The 13,015-nt window shown below is 36.0% G+C and overlaps 1 long non-coding RNA gene across 1 annotated transcript; it reads left to right on the top strand.

The window, feature by feature from the left end:
- The first annotated feature begins 10,579 nt into the window (after positions 1–10,579).
- LOC106041742 (uncharacterized) lies at positions 10,580–12,767 on the top strand. Its single transcript, XR_001210659.3, has 3 exons — positions 10,580–11,405; positions 11,789–11,847; positions 12,611–12,767. It is a non-coding gene; the product is annotated as an uncharacterized lncRNA (long non-coding RNA).
- The last annotated feature ends 248 nt before the right edge of the window (positions 12,768–13,015 follow it).

The raw sequence follows: 13,015 nt of genomic DNA, 5'->3' as shown, positions 1-13,015 counted from the left end.
CACACATGCCTACTCCCTGTAGAGCAAATTCGTTCTCTAGTCCAGTGAATCTACTTTAAAGTGGTTTTCCTCGTTTCCAAGTCCTTTGACACTTTAAATACTACAAATTAAGCATTTAACATCAGCTGTTAAGAAAATTCACTCAGTATACAGTAATTTAAGGAAACCTCAAGCATAAAACAACAGAATGAAGGACTGGAAAAAAGGTCCGATGCTGCAGTAGCAAAACAGTACAGTTTGTCACTGTATCAGCACTAGAGAGTGTGAATACTCACAGCATGGAAACTCAATGTGCATTTACTAAGTCATAGCTTACAAAGCAACTGTTGGTATGATATTCTCTCAGTTCCTTGTGTTGCTTCCCCAATATGTACAGCAAATGCTGGCACACTGCAAACAAAACTGAAAATGTCTAGTAATGTTTATTAGCAGCTTCTCTTTATTTCAAAGAATGAATCATCTCTTGGCTCCCCGAAACTCTGAGCCACTCCTGCAGTGATTCATACTCACTATTATTGTTATAGGAACTCCAGTGAGATATGCGAGTCCATATTACCATAACACATCTGATTCATCCCAAACAGTTCACAAACACTGAGCACAGTAATGACGCCAGGATGTACAGGACAACAGAAACATAAAATCAGAAATCTTAATATTTTTGGTAAAGAACTAGTAACTGTATAAGGCTCTGGATAGCTGTCAGCAACATTCTGCTGCTCAAAAGTGGTTTAGATTGAATTATTATGTACAGAGCCCTATGAGGTCTTAAGGCAACAGAGGAGGAAGCCACTTGTACGCAGGCAGGGCATCATCAACTGGGAATTTCCTCATTTGTGCCCTTGCATCAAAATGCATGCTGACCTCCAGGAACCATTTTCATCATTCAGCTTTCTCCGGAATTTTGAAGAACCTACCAGTAAATGTGTATATATATACACCTGTAATTCTCCACTGAAAGATTTTGCTATAAGCATACCACTACCATTGATAGGTGCTTGTGACAAGATAACACTGCAAATCTGGACTGACAGAGCTCCCTGTTCAAGTCTTCACAAATTCAAAACTACTTTACTAGACAAAAGTAAGGTAAGAGGAGCAATTCCTTAAGCTGCTTATTTAAATTCCTTAAATAAGCAGTTGTTAAGAATTTCATCGACAATAGAAGTAGCAACATAGCAGCATGATCCCTTTAATGGATAATTTAGCTTCAGGTTACAAATATCCTGCTGCGACTCCCATCAGTAACAAGTTAGCATTCAGGTCACAGGTAACACAGCCTCAGCTCCCAGCCAGCTCCATTGCAGATTGATTACAGGATCTACTGTAAAACAGCCTCCAAGTCCTGTGGAGTGTTTCTTCCCTCAGGTGACCTTTGCCTTTCCTGTTCTTCCCACCAACTTTTAGCACTGAGAAACTGAATAGGACAATAATCCACAGGCCCATCAAAACACAAGATGACAAGGTCATAAAACATGCACCTGAGCTTGTTTTGTCTGGAATGCACAGACACCTCAGAAGTGTTATTCTAAATGAATGTATTAAATAACAAAATAAACCAAAATGTCTTTCTATCTAATTGAACATAGAGTTGGGAAGGCTAAGGCAGGGAGGGAAAATAACTTCTTACTCAATTGCAGAACAAAACTTTACCCTACTTCTCACACTTGCACTTAGTAAATAAAATGTTAAAAAATTGGCTAGTGAATTTAACACAAAATGTGATTATCAGACAGAATGCTTCACCTGCATTATTGAAGTCAATATTCACAAACAATTTTCTTAGATGATACATTTAATTACTAGTAATCATCCCTCTTCCCTCTCAAAATCAAAGTCAGACAATTTTATTTTATTCTAAGAAATAATCTTCACTGAGTGTGATGTCCTGTTCTGAGCAAAGACTGTATGCATGCCCTCTCATGTTCTGGATCAATCAATAATCATTTACGCTCAGTGTTCTTTATACTGCGCTGAAGGCTAATCCAGAAGAGAACTGTTCATACATGGTCAAAGCATGTCAAAAAGAAACCATGATATAGGAGATTTAAAGTTACCTTTTGAGCCAGTAATCTACACAATTAACTAAGGGAGAATCTTTTTCAAAACAGAGAATATATCTGTCCTCTAAAGAAAAGATATCTCAGGACCTCGGCTTTTTATTATTATTATTTTTAAACCTTCTTTGGCTCCTAAAACTCACTGACAAATACATCTGGCTTTCTAACAATTTTAACATACCTCTTATCTTTACTTTTTTCCCCACCACACAATAGCTGCCTGCCTACAGAAAAGGCTTTCTAAGTCTTCCTTATCTTCATTTTTCTGTATTTCCTATTTTTATTAACCATTCTGATAGCTCTTCCTCCTACTTACCAGTCCTCTTCAGTTGTTTCCTTTTGTGCTTTTAAGTTCACATCTTCAAAGCTCCCAGTAACACCTGTTCTTTAGTGCTTTTAATCCAAAATTCTTTTTACAAGGTCTCAGGACTAGGACGATTATTGCTTCTCTCCTTATCCAGCACACAGCTTCCCCATTGAAATTCTGCTCTCTTATTTTCTGTTGAAGCTTTTGCCATCTGAACAAATGGAAAAGCATAAAATGTTGTATAACAAAATTGAAAAGGGCTAAATGAAACAAAACAGCGAATGTAAACTCAGCCAAATCTTGCAATAACATAGCCTAGTAGACTATGAATGTGAATACTACTCATAAAGAAAAAAAAATAAATAATTCACAACTGATGTAAAAAAGGTGCGAAAATCCAGACCAAACAGAGGGTGAATAAGGTAAATCAGGATTTATCCAATCCATCTACCTTATCCATTTTCAAACTTCAAATTAAAGAAACTGACTTCATTACTGACTTGATGAAGTAAAATGTTTTGAAACAGAGCAAACTGAGCACAGACTAGGCTGACACTGAGCTTGCCAGGTTATTGACACACTATGATTCAGCTTTGAGACCAGGCTGTTGTTGATCCAATAAAGAGACCTAATTCCAATTGAATTCCTCTTGTATTTAACTATTTGAATTATTACAGTTTTTCACTGGCTCATTAATACTGGAATGCAAGGTATACGCTATCTGTCACGCCTCATGTGTCATCTTTGGCTTGGCTAACAAATTTCAGCCAAGTAAACTCAATGTGGGTTTGTTATCTCTAGGTATCTTTGGTTGTAAATACCTCAGAGCAGTGACTGAGACCTCAACAAGGTACTGAAGTCTACTAAACAAACATCAGTAGTTAACCTGTACAGTAAGTTTCCATGACTTCACTGATTTCCAAACGCATTTCACTCTAACAATTACCAGACAGCTATGGAGGTTCCTGAACATGGTATTGACATCAAAAGCTGATTTAAAATTAAGTAAGGTATTGAAACTGTTCGATAACCATGGTAACATAACATAAATCCTACTGGCATCAAAATTGCAAATATATTTGCAGCACATCTTTTGGACTAGCTGTTGTAATTAGCCAATCAGATATTTTTGGTTGGCTACCTTCCATACACTGGCAAGATGTTCTTTCCATCATAACTCAATACACTTATTGAGACGCATAGCACGCAAAACAGCTGTATCACTAATCAGTAACATACCTGTGTAAAGCACTAAAAGCCTCAACACTTCCCTGAAACCCATACAGATTTGGCTGTGCCAACCAGATAAGAGGTAAGCCAAAAGGAGAAAGATAAACAAACTTATTATTCCTCCAAGATTGTAGCGTAGTTTTCGTGCACTGCTACAATACGGCAAGGTAGTCAGTACAGTTAAGCAAAATTAAATTTTACAAGGTGATGATAGATGGCTCTTTCTCGCTTAAGCTCCCATCAGATTTTTTCCTCTTTCCCATGGCTGGAGTCAAATCAAATTGTATGAAGCCTAAGTTGGCACATTCTGGCTTCCCACTTCCATTCTACTCAGTAAGGAACAACACAGCTTAAAAATGAAGTAATTGCATTGTAAGAGCACATTTGAATGTCTATCATGCTGGTAGGTTGCACTCTGTGGTAATTACCTGCTTCCCACCCATTCCTCAAATATATATTTTTTTTAACTTCTACTTCACAGATTGTTAATAGATAATTCTACAAACACAGAAATAATGCACTACAGGTTCAATATTTTCTTGTTGCCATTCTTGAGCAAGGCATACTGACCATGGTTTGACCTTCCTTCTTTTCCAGCTATACGTTTATCTTTTTAGGTACTGGGGAACATCTTCGGGTGGTGGCAGGGCGAATGCTTTAATCAAACTCAAGAAAATGAATTACCAATATTTTGCAAATAACAAGATCACTTACCTTAATTGAAAAGTCTCAAGTACTGTGTGCGTAAAAGCCCTCCAAAGTACATATCAATGGACAGTTTTTATTTCAGATTACAGAGAAATATCATTGGATGCAATATGCAGAACTGCAGAAATTCTCAGATGTCTCATTACTGTGAGATAATGGCTTTTTTTCCCCTGTCTGCTTGCAGTTAGTACAAGTTCCCTCACCATTTTCCAAAGAACTGGGATTATGCAACTGCATGCAATTTGTAACCCTATATTCTCATAAAGTGTCCTTTTGACTGGAAGACTCGTTTATCTTTCCCGCTCTAAGACAAATCACATGTTGATATTAGCATTCACCACATAACTGTAATGCAATGTGTAGTGTTTTATTATGTAGACAGTGAGCCAGAAGATTTTTTTTAAGTGCCTGAAGATGATATTGTGTCCAATTTTCTTAATTGCTTATTTCTGACATTTCTAAATATTCTACATACAAGCATTTCCTAAGCCCTTCATTTTCTTTTAAAACTTTTGCCCCAGTTTTGCAGAAAAAAAAAAAAACAAAAAAAAAAACAAAAAAACAAAAAACACCACACCTTAGATCTCACTAACTACCGAGTAAATTAAACTACATTATTTGGCCCCAACAGAAAAAAAAAAATCACTCTAATGATAAAGGATTCAAAGTTTATGTCTTGACCTAAAGATGTACTATTTTTATTGAAAAACATATCAATCCAGTAGTCATTCCATTATATAAAGGGCAGCAACCTACTGGGCTTGATTGTCTCAACAACATGATGCACATATAAAATGTCCATGAAGGAAACAAGTTATTCACAGACCCACCTTCAACAAACAAATGAAATACAGAAATTTGCAGACACTTTTTCCCCTGACTTTTCACATCCCAGTAAATGCTGGACAAAACCCTTTGTGTTTGGAATGTCCTATAACAAACTTGAAACTTTGAGAATAGCTAAGAATTTCTTTCAAAACAGACTATTTTAGATTTCCTCTTCTAAGAAAGAATCTGGGAGGAATGGTTAGTGTAGACTAGGCTTTGTGTTGATATAGCCAATGCTACTTTTTTTTTTTTCCTCTTTTAAATAAAGAATAGATTTATGCAGTTCTCTGGTATTTGAATTTGCTTACTTGCTCAGTGTGGTTCCATAATTACTTTTTTTTTCCTAGTAGCCTCAGATAACTTTTTTGTTTCATGACTTTGTACAGTTGCATTTAAAATCCCCATTGCATTTCAGACAGATGTCTCTTCCACAGTCAAAAATTCAAACAACTTCTTCACTGTTTATATGTTGTTTTCAAAGTCTTAAGATTCAGAAAAAAAAGATAAAAATGCAGTGTTGCACTAGAAGTGTAGGGAAGATTAATTTTTGTATTAAAACAAATATTCCTATTTTTTTCCTAATCAACAGTCTAAAAAAGCAGTCTAGCATACAGGCCTGAAAAAATATGGCATTTGGATGCCCCTCAACTCTGTTAAAAATAACACATATCTGCACTGTGAAAGCCCTTCTTGCGAACTCCTAGATCAAAGAATCTCTCAGATACTCTATCCAGCTCTTTCTGGAAAGCAGTGCTAACAGCCATCTTCAAAAACCCTCCCAGCTACGTTTTCCAGTCCTTTGCAGATGCAGCAGTTGCTCCTGTATGAAATGTGAAGCTCTCAAGAGACATCTACTGGACATCCTGTAAAACATCATATACCAAAAAAAAAATATATATATTTTTTGTCAAAACAGTTTTGTGATTTTGGTGTTCTCCAAGCCAGATTGCTATATGAAGTACAGACTTGCTAGCACTTCCTTATTAGATTTGTACAGTAGCTCCATGATTAAGAAGTTCTAAAAATCAGAAATTGGATTTATGGTGCACATGAATTCCACTCCCCAACAGGCCTAAGACCAATCAGTCCTGCTGAATTAAGCACATTAGAGCAAAATTCATACTAGTATGAACACTTATAATAGGCACCTGGTCAAACTGAGCAGAAGCATTAGTTAAAACCCTCAACTAACTTTTAAGAAAACAAACAAAAATTGCACTATCAGTCTCATCTTGAGAAAAACATGGGATTAATAAAACAATGAAAATACTGTGGGTATGGGGCATTTTGTTCCTCAGCATCACATTCTCTTCTCCAGAAAACCAAGATGTTTGTTTTTTTCCTTACGGAAGCTTCTACTACATATGCTTTGATGACAAACATTAGCCCTAGTTTTACTTTTGGGTTAAAAGATGCAAAGGTTTCTCATCATCTTCATTATAGGTGTTCCTTCATTATACAGCATATAAATCGCCATCGCATTGCTCAGAGTGCTTATGCCTTTTAACTACAAAATAAAGAAGGCAAGAAAGTAGTTATATATATTTTAAATAAACAATTTTAAAAAACAATATTAATGGAAGTTACTAAAATTCTGTATCTCTCAGAATTAGAATAACTGCAATAATACAACACCTACTCAGTAATTATTTTAGTTATAAATGGCTAAGTTATCACAACACCGTGTTGTTGTTTTGTGTTTGGTTTTGTGTATTTTTTTTCCCAGAGGTTTATTTTAAAGCACAGTTTAAAAAAAATGCACCTATACTGCCATCTTGTGGAAAGCATGAATTTTGCATCGATTGTATATTTTCTGCTGGATCAAACAGCATTTCAAAACAGAATTGCCTTTTCTTCTGGTATGATGCTTCTCCCTATTGAAAATAGGTGTTGGTGGGCAGGGAGGGGGGTTGTTTTGTTTTCAGTTTGGTAGTACATTTTGACTTGAACTCATTTTCATGTAAGATGCAGAGGATGAGTTAGATATTGCACTCAATTTGCAGCTTTAAGTATAGCTTGCCTGAAATCAGTAACTGAGAGACAAAGAAAATGGTATGCGCTGTATGCACCTCAGTGACTGACTCATTGGACATTCTCATTTTCTACAACCTCTTTCAGCCACATCCTCTCCCCTACAATTTAACTTTTAGATGTTAGATGGCTCCATAAGGTCCCCAGTAACACCTGTATAATGTTTCTTGCCCTCAGAAGAGCTGTCACTCAATAGAATTCACAGCCAGACTGGGAATGGGACCAACTCTTCAGTGAATATGAAGGAAGCACCTGTGTAAGGAGTTCTCCATCACCCTTTATGGGTTAAAAAATTGAGTGCTTCTCCTCTATGGCCTGTAACAATCACAGTGTAGTATTTTTTACTCAGGGCTGATGCATAACCTTTTAAAATTAGGGTTATGTCAGCCAGACTCAGTACAAGGATAAGAATGCATAATTTTCTATCTACCTGAATTTCATTCTGTTGAGACTGATAATGTTGAAGGAACCATCCACCAAAATTTAAAAGTCAAAATACTAAAACACAGGATACAAACCTTTGCAGCATGAACTGTAACTGCAACCAAACTAGAGGTGAGCTCTTAAATCTGAAGTTTTGCAAATGTACTCCAATGCCTCTTCTTTTTATGACCTGTCAAACTGATATATTTAACAAATGTGTCATTATGCCTTCCACACAGTCTCCTGGACCTATTCTGTCTTCAGTCTAATCCCCTTAAACAATCCTTCCACCTCCCTCTCTATCACACCTTTACAGGCCACGAAGTAGGAATACATCTTGGTGCATGCTACAGTCGCCCCCAAATACCATGGCAGTCTTGAGGTGCTGAAGACCACACAATATTTTCTTCAGGCAGCATTTCTTGTCAGTAGGAGAAAAACTACTGAATGTTAAGATCCTGAATGACACACAAGAGGTCATTTTGGAATTGGTTTCCCCCCCAAAACAGAAACAAACCCTTGTCCATCATGTCTGGGGCAGAGTAGTGGGCAAAGACAAGGAGCAACAACTCTAACAAGACGGAATGCATTTTTTTTGAGAGAAAACTTCAGTAAATAATGAGAACTTCCTCCCTTAAGATGAACTACCTAGAAAGATGAACAACCATTGTTTCTACTCAAGACAATATATGCCAGTTATCACTGGAAAAGCAAAGAGAATCCAAATGTTGGTAATCTGAGAACGCACATATGTAGCATTAACAGTTAACTGTTATGATGCAGTATTTTATAAAATAGACTTGTAGAGACATTATCAGAGTTATCAAGGTTAAGAGACCTTGAAGTCTTAATAAAATTGTCTACTTCATGATGGCAGACTTCAGAATTAGTCTTTTTTTTCATTCATTGTATTTTGTCTGAAAGCTGTCAAGGCTCTTACAGTTAAAACTGAACATAAAAATAAAGGTACACTCATCCTTCTGACACATAGAACCACATACCTGGAGAGGGAGTTCAACTTCCAATCCCAAAAAGCAGTTATGTTTTACTGCAGTCATATACAAACAAATAAAAAATAAACATATTCCATATATATATTGGAATATGTTTATAACATATGCTTTAAAACATGTTAAAAAGCATATTTGTATAACATATTCCATTTTATATAAATAAAAAAATAAACAATATTCCATCCACAAGTGGCTAGTTGGATTGGGAACTTCCAAGCATTCACTTCTTTCATAGTGCCTAGGTTGTGCTGGAGATTGCATGAGCATGAAGCAGTTATATAAAAAAAATACACCTTATGCCATGTTGTCGTCCTACAAATTTATCATTTTTTGCATAGTGTATGAAATCTGCCCAGCCTTGCATATCTGTTAAGATGGAAGTGTCAATGTGCTTTAAAACAGAGTGCTTCCACATACATGTACTATATTAAAGTTTTTAGAAGCATTAAGTACAAAGATGCTTACATATTTACAATTATAGGAGAAAATTCTAAGGTTTTGCTAATCTAAGGATGTGAATTAGTTCCTACCCATCCTGGACTTCTTCCTTCCTGCCTCCTCAGGCTCCACCTAGCTACCACCATGACCCAAACCATTCCTAGGAGCTGCAGCTCCTCTTCATGTACAGCAACACCACAAGCACGTTCTTGGCACAATTCAGAAACCCTCATTTCCACCTGCTGCAGTTCCAGTCATGGAAAACAACAACAAAATTAGTAAGAAGATTCTGCATATCAAGTTTATTTCAACTAAATAAATATCATTCAAAGAATATGCCTGATACTCTTCATCATCTAAAGAGCATAACTTATTTTCTCAGAGACCTATCCAAGGAAGGTACTGTTGACCAGGATAGGTTAATATTCATAACAGCATGCTTTTTTGGTGCAAGATAGGAAAGAGAAAGGGAAATAGATATCTGTGGAGTTTCATACAAAAACAGAATAAAGCCAGGTAAAAGTGTATAAAACTCTGGTAACACCTGTATATTAAATTTCAATGAGTGATAACAAACATTAAAATAATTATTTTCAAATATGTGTACAGAAGAACGTATGCGTACACAGTAAGTGCAGCAAGTTTAATATCAAATATATATTCTGCACCTTAATATGCCAGCTATCTCTGTATTTCATCAATCTGTCCTGACCAACATATAACAAGTTCTAGTAGTGTACGTAAATAAATCTTCAGTAAAATATTTCCACTTCAAACACAGAACTTGGCACAATATTGGTAAGATTGGCAAAGAGTTATACACTGCTGTTTCCTGGACATGATATAACATGTATTGGATACATGCCTGTTAAATAATTCTAGCAAACACAACGTGGACAGATTGAGGTACCGCGGGCATTTGCAACATGCTGCCTTGAGCTAATTTAATTTTTACGATATAAATTAAAGGAATACATGAATCAACAAAAGTTAAAGTTTGAAGCTGCTAAGTTTGAAGCTGTACCCTATGATCAACATCAAACTAATTACTCTTATTCATGTTGCCACGTGATATTTTCTTATTGCATTATCACAAAATAAATAACATTTTAAGTCTATTCCAAATTATAATGATGAAATTACGGAACAGACTTGTGGTAATATTTTTGTCACAATTTCATTTTTTTAAAAAATAGGTACATAACATGGAAGGAAGGAGCGTGTTATCCCTCATTTGCTGATATGAGTCGACTTGTCTCTCACTTTTTATTCCAGGTGCTTTCATTTGGAGGTGCCAGGCACTACAAGAAAATCAGCACCCTGGAAAACTAGAACAGGGCAAATTCACCAAAACTGACTTCACTGTCAATTCTTAATAGTTCTGTATTGTTCAGTACATTGTCCTTAATTTAATATTTGAACAGCAGAAACTATGTTTTTCTGCTCCAACTTAGAATGCTCTACCCTATGTGAGTTTAACTGTAGAGAATTAGAACCAATCAAACAAATGTTTTGAGACGATACTTGAAGTCTCTTGCCGCATTAATACTTCCTAGTCTCTCATGGTTACCAGGATAACTGAATAAACTTGAATACATATAGCAAAGTCAATTGGGCCCTAAATAATGAATCATTTATAGTATACCTCTCTAAGGCCTCTGCTGTTCTCTGCAAGACCCTCTCAAGTCTATCAATCAGACCTCTTAGCTTTAGAGAATACTGACTATGTTGTTGTTCCCAGGGATTACACTCCTCTGCAGTTGCCTGCAAGAAAATTTATTTAATTTTAAAAAGCAGGTAAGAAGCTTCATGCACCTATTTTTACTTTCTAATATTTTTTGTCAAAGTATAACCTGGAAAGCTGATGCTATACTATGAATGCAAGATGAAGAGTAGAAGGCCTTCAAAATCATCTTGTTTCTCGCCTATTTTGGAAGGAACGAAACAAAACAACAACAAAAAAAGCATACCTCACAGTTTTGACAAAAAATGTTTCAAATAAAAATACTTTTCTATGCTCATGCTATTCTTTCTTTCTATTCACCATTCAATCAGTCAGAGACAACAACAGAGTGGGTTTGCCATGGAAGAAATCTACTCTTAAAAAAATAATTTAAAAAAAAAAAAGTTCTATTTAGGTTACTGCATTGCCCTTCTTCCAAAGATAAACGTCCAAGCAAGGATAACATCACCTGTTGTGATGGGTCTGTCTTCCTCCTACTTTGAAAACTAATTCAGGACATCTTTAATGCTTTCCTTTAACTCTGAATAGAATTTGGTTGCCGTGCCAACAAGAGCAGTGACAGGAGATTGTGAAGCCACCCTGCAAGATGAGCCCTGCCTGCCATGCCTGCACTCAGCACTGAGGTAGGTTGCTCAGAGCCTGGGTGAACAAGGGCTTCGGTTATGCAGTCTCCATGGTCTCAAAGCTGCAGAGACGTATGTGCAGCACTGAAAAGGGCAGGATTGCAAATATGCAGCACCCTCCTAATGGCCATTATGATGCTAAAGCCCCAGTCTTCATACATAAAAATCTGAAGATCTATTTTTATTGCCTTAGAGATAGACATCAGAAATCACTTGAATATTTTGGAGCTGTCAACTTTGCTTGGCTCTAAAGACCGTGGCTCTACATTCTGTTCAACAGAGAATTGATATTAATTTACAATTTCTGTGTATCATTTAAACATCCAGCTTCAGGAGATTTTGTGCCCCTTTTCCTCACAGCATACTTGTATAATTTCTCACAGATTCTGCAGGACTCACAAGTTGTAAATATGTGTATTAAGATGCGAATAACCACCTTCAGGTCAGTAAAAACAGAATCTATTCTGAAAAGCTGTAGACATCAAGAAAGCTAAATATTTCTGGGCTCCTTTAGGGTCTTCACTTTGCATCTCAGGAAAACTCCTACTTTTTTAGCACTGCTTATGAAGTGGCACAATAGTACACAATTGCTCCAATGGTATACTCTTGGATACTGAACATTTCTTAGTCTGCAGAGATCAGGGATGTTCTTTAAAGGATTTATTTTTAAAGCTTTCCTACTAAAATTTATGATTTTGTTGTGCTCAGTTCCATAATTACAGCTTGAGCCTTTAGATACTCCTAACAGTAAATCACCGTAGTGCTTAAATAATCACAATTTAAAGAGAAAATGAATGGTTTATTCAGAGTCAGCAATTACTGCACAAGATAGCATTGGCACTGACTTAAGTGGAACAGTATCAAGTCTCACAAGAACAATCATTCCTGTAGACTAGGTGACTTCTAAGTCCAACTAATTTTACTGGTAGTTTTCTCATAAATCTGTCATTTTTTTGCACATTACAGAATGTTTATATTACTCAAAGCATTCATTCATGTAATAATTAAGTATATTCTCTGGTAATTTTCATTTAAGTAACAATATTATTTTGTTTAGATGGTGTTTAAAACACAGATAGGAAGATGACAGTATTTTATGCTCAAGACATATTTAAATTGTCCAGCCAAGATTAAAGTTTATAAAAAATGAAGTGACTATTCTTTTAGTGCATACATACTTATCTATTTATCTATCTTCTTTTTAGTGCAACTTGAAACACCACCAAGAGCTGGGAATGGAGAGACAAGAACAGGTCATAGAACAGCTTTAATTCTGAACCACGATCACCACCCCTAAAACATTCTTCCCCCTTTCTCCCTCTCTCTGATGAAAGTGGGTTATAACTTCTGCAGGTGGCCAGAAAACGGATTGCAGTGAACATCTGCACATCTCAGTCCCTGAAAAAAAATTACAAACATGCTCACTGTCTTGCTAATGTTCTTCCTTTGAGCCAAGGATATTCTCATGAAATAGTGATATATGTATCAAAATGGTAGCAAAAAGAACTCAGTTGAATTAAGAACTGTACAAGAGCCTTGAGACTTTAAAGAAAACCCAACAACCATTTCCTCAAGTAACATAACTTTTAATTAATATACTCTTAGATACC

Source organism: Anser cygnoides, chromosome 4, assembly GCF_040182565.1.
Source record: "Anser cygnoides isolate HZ-2024a breed goose chromosome 4, Taihu_goose_T2T_genome, whole genome shotgun sequence".
In the NCBI taxonomy this organism is placed as follows: Eukaryota; Metazoa; Chordata; class Aves; order Anseriformes; family Anatidae; genus Anser; species Anser cygnoides.
Note: the sequence above shows the minus strand (reverse complement) of the source record. Positions and strands in the feature narration are given on the sequence as shown.